The sequence below is a fragment of the Colobus angolensis genome, unplaced genomic scaffold, assembly GCF_000951035.1.
Source record: "Colobus angolensis palliatus isolate OR3802 unplaced genomic scaffold, Cang.pa_1.0 Scaffold96, whole genome shotgun sequence".
NCBI classification, from domain to species: Eukaryota; Metazoa; Chordata; class Mammalia; order Primates; family Cercopithecidae; genus Colobus; species Colobus angolensis.
The window spans coordinates 2931576-2936220 of record NW_012123598.1 but is presented as its reverse complement, the minus strand read 5'-3'; the positions used below and the strand labels follow the sequence as shown (position 1 = coordinate 2936220).

Below are 4645 nucleotides of genomic sequence, written 5' to 3'. Positions count from 1 at the left end.
TGAAAATTCTCTTTTTAGTCTTTTGTTTGGTTTTTGTTTTGTTTTTGTTTTTGAGGCAGAGCTTTCCTCTGTAGCCCAGGCTGGAGTGCAACTGACACAATCTAGGCTGATTGCAACCTCCTGGGAGTCAGAGGCCTCCTGGATTCAAATGATTCTTCTGCCTCAGCCTCCCTGGGAGCTGGATTACAGGTGTACGCCACAACGCCTAGCTACGTTTCATATTTTTTAGTACAGACAGGGTTTCCCCATGTTGGCCAGGCTGCTCTCAAACTCCTGACCTCAAGTGAGGTGCCCGCCTCGCTCTCCCAAAGTGCTGGGATTACAGGCATGAGCCACCATGCCCAGCCTCTTTTTAGTTTCTTAAAGGACTTCCATACTTTTCTGCATAATGGCTGTACTAATTTACCTTCCTACAAACAGGGTACCAGGATTCTCCTTTCTCTACCATCTTGCCAGCATTTGTTTCCCTGTCTTGCAGATAAAAACCATTTTAATGGGGTGAGATGAAAATTCATTGTGATTTTAATTTGTATTTCTCTGATAATGGGTGATACTAAGCAGTGTTTCATACACATCATGGCCATCTATATGTTTTGTGTGTGGAGAAATGTCTGTTCATGTCTTTTGCTCAATTTTTAGTTAAATTATTTGTTTTATTGCGTTATGTGAGCTTCTTATATTTCTAGTTATAAATCCCGTCTCAGATGCATAGTCTGCAAATATTTGCTCCCATTCTGTGGGTTGTCTCTTCACTTTGTTGGTTGCTTGTTGTGCAGTGCAGAAGCTGCTTAGTTTGATGTAATCCCAATGGTCTGTTTATTGCTTTGATTACTTGTGTTTTTGAGGTTTCAAACAAAATGTCTCTTCTCAGACAAATGTCCTGAAGCATTTCCCCAATATTTTCTTCTACGTGTTTCATAGGTTCCGGCCTTAGACTCGTGTGTTTATTCCATTTTGATTTGGTTTTTGTGGATGATGAGACGTAGAGGTGCAGTTTCATTCCTCTGCATGTAGATAACCCGTTTTACCCACATAGTTTATTGAAAAGACTGTCCTTTCCTGATTGTAGCCTCCTGGCACCTTTGTCAAAATGCATTGGATTGGCTGGGCATGCTGGCTCACACCTGCAGTCCCAGCACTTTCAGAGGCCAAGGTGGGTGGATCACCTGAGACCAGGACTTTGAGGCCTGCCTGGCCAACATGGTGAAACCCTGTCTCCACTAAAAGTACAAAAATTAGCTTAGCATTGTGGTCAGCACCTGTAATACCACTACTCAAGAGTTTGAGGCAAAAGAATTGCTTGAACCCAGGAGACAGAGGTTGCTGTGAACCGAGATTGCACCTCCACACTCCAGCCTGAGTAACAAACCAAGAGTCCATCTCAAAAAAAAGAAAGCCATTGATGTAGATGCATGGATTTTATCTGTGTTCTTCATTTCATTCCATTGTTCTATGCACCTTTCCTTATGCCAATGTCATGCTGTTTTGTTTACTACAGCTCTGTAACATACTTTTAAGTCAGGTAATGTGATGCTCCTGTTTTCTCTCTGAACCTTAAACTCTCAAGACAATGGGCAACACATACAAAAATTATGGAGAAGAGGATCCCAGGACTCCCAGAGCCCAGTGTTGGATAACAGAGTGTTGGCCGTGAACCAACCTCAAAGATTTCCATTGAGTAGAGGACAGGCACCCTCATTTCCTCACCTCTCCCCTGTCTCTACTCTAGGAAACCCTTCACGTAGTTGGCCTTCACCCACTGAACCAAGCTCCAAAACCGGTGAGTAAAGAATCCCTCTTATCTCTGCTTTTGGAAACCTGGGGAGGTGGAAGCCTTGGATTCAAGCCTTGGCTCAGCACCTCGCAGCTCTGATTGTGGGCCTGTCTTCCACCATCTCCCTGAACTCCAAACACTCCAACAGCAAAAGGGATCTGGGCCCAGCACAAGGCTCCGTGAAGTCTCTTAATCTCTAATCTTCTGCAGCTGAGACCTCCTACAAGCTGGAAGAATGATTGCAAATCTGACATCCTTCTCAGGAAAAATCAGTGTTTGTTCTCCCTGCATTCCTAACTGGAGGATAAATTCCTGGGAGCTTGAAAGAGGGAAGGGAAGGGAACATCTAATGAGGCCAAGGTGTTTTAGAGAAGATCCACTTGCCAAGGAATGAGCTCCTGTTGGTCATGAGACAACCCTGGCTGACTTAGCAGAGAAAGAGCCTTGCAGTAAAGGAGAACAGAGCTCATGCACACACACTTCAACTCACTGACTCATTCAGCCACAGTCCCATGCTCAGGCTGTGCAGTTAGAATCCTTTCCTACTGTTGCCATAACAAATTTCCACAAAATTGGTGGATGAAAACAAAACGACTTTTTAATTATCTTACAGTGCTGTAGCTCAAAGGATGAAATGCATCTCACAGGGCTAAAATCAAGGTGACAGCAAGGCTGCCTTCCCTCTGAAGGTTCCAGGCAAGAATCTGCTTTCCACATGTCCCAGTTTCTAGAGGCTACCATGTTCCTTGGCTCCTGGTCCCCTTCCTCCTTCCTCAAAATCCACAAAGACTGGTCACGTCTCACATGGCATCACTCAGACCCTTCTTCCTTGTCCACGCCTCTTTCTCTGAATGTCCCTCTGCTTTCTTCCTCATCTCTTAAGGACTTTGGGATTATATTGGGTTCACCAACATAATCCATCATCATCTCCCTAAAATCATCCAGGATACCCTCTTTTTCAGTTCAGCTGATTAGCAACCATAATTCCATCTGAAATCTTCATTTCTCCTCTCCACGTAAAATCACATATTCAAAAGGTATGAAGGCTAGGACATGGACATTTTTGGGGTGGGGTGGATTCTCCTACCTTCCACAAATAGTAAACAGGATGCATTTGGCCTGTGCTCTTGGGACACTGACGTTGCAGATGGGTAAACGAGAGGAAAGAAAATGAATGCACAAGTGGACTTATAAATGGCTGATCCATTGCGAAACATCTGTGCAAGAAATTCATTTATTCATTTAATTATTTATGTATTAAGATGGAGTGTGACTCTGTCCCCTAGGCTGGAATGCAGTGTCATGATCTTGGCTCACTGCAACCTCCGCATCCTGGCTCAAGTGATTCTTCTGCCTCAGCCTCACAAGTAGCTTGGATTACAGGCACACGCTGCCAAACCTGGCTAATTCTTTTTGTAGATTTTTGGTAGAGACAATGTTTCACTATGTTGCCCAGTCAATCTTGAACTCCCAATCTCAAGTAATCCGACTGCCTCAGCCTCCCAAAGTGCTGGGATTATAGGCGTGAACCACGGCGCTCAGTCAGAATTTAAAATAAATAATAGGTAATGCTGAGTGTATGATTTCAGGTCACAGAGAAGGTCTCACTAATCACATATTTGTGATGTTAATGAAAAAAATGGAAGAGTGGCGGAAGGATTTTCCACACACAATTGTCAACCGTGAAGGCACGAAGGTGAAAACAATCTTATGTGGAAGGAAGAGGCTCTGCCTGAAACGCTGGGAATGAGATGGGGAGAATTACAAGAGCACTGGAGAGAGGGGAGAGCACACTGGGCACACAGGAAACTAAGGAGGACAAGGAGTGTGTGTTTTATACTCACAGACCTTGGATTCACCTCGGGCTAACTAGGAATCCCTACATGACTAATAGTGACTGACATGAACATAAGGGAGGCCCAGGTGCGTACCTGGAATCTAGGAGACCGTGGAAAAGGCGATTCCCGCCCCACTGGTGACACGTGGTGCTGATTTAGACACTAAGTGGATGAAGCGGATGGATACAAGATGTGTTTGTGAGGTAGAATCATTTCCAGGGAGGGCTGGCTGGGTTTGATTTTTCCTAGTTGTTTATTCCTTGCTTCATTAATTTCTTTCTGAGATTTATTTCTCCTACATGTCAATCAATACCTGGCAGAGGAGTGATAGATGAGGCATGGAGCAAACGAAGGGACCGATTACAGCATAATATACAAGGCTGTGAATGGTGGCTCATGCCTCTAACCCAGCTACTTAGCCGCCCACCACGACGCCCGGCTAATTTTTTGTATTTATAGTAGAAATGGGTTTCACTGTGTTAGCCAGGATGGTCTCGATCTCCTGACCTCGTGATCCACCCATCTTGGCCTCCCAAAGTGCTGGGATGACAGGTGTGAGCCACCGCGCCTGGCTCCAAGCTCTTTTTAACAACCAGCTGCCCAGAGTACTAATAGAGGGAGAAATTGCTAACCTCGTCATGTGGGAAAGCATTGATCTATTCATGGTGGTTCCACTTCCATGACCCAAACACCTCCCAGGAGGCCAAACCTCCCATACTGGGGGTTAAATTTCAATATGAGGTTTCAAGGGGTCAAATATCTAAATAAAGCAGTTGTATATTCAGCACGTTCCATGGTTACTGTGAGAGCTATAACAGAGAGCAGGAGAAAGCTGGGTCTCCCGCCATCAGACTGCTTGTCCTAAGGAGACATTCCACAAGGTTACCTGTCAATCAAGAAATGAGAGACAATCCATAAAAAGGAACTGCTATCACTATCTTCTTATTGGAGTCTCTTCTTCCTCCAGGTATCCCCAGACACCTGCATGTTCTGATTGGGACCTCAGTGGTCATGATCCTCTTCACCATCTTCT

The 4645-nt window shown here is 44.8% G+C and overlaps 1 protein-coding gene across 2 annotated transcripts in view; it reads left to right on the top strand.

The window, feature by feature from the left end:
* Positions 1-4645, top strand: part of LOC105504878 (killer cell immunoglobulin-like receptor 3DL3) — a 58441-nt gene that overhangs the window by 32182 nt on the left and 21614 nt on the right. The gene's annotated exons all lie outside the window — the stretch shown is intronic.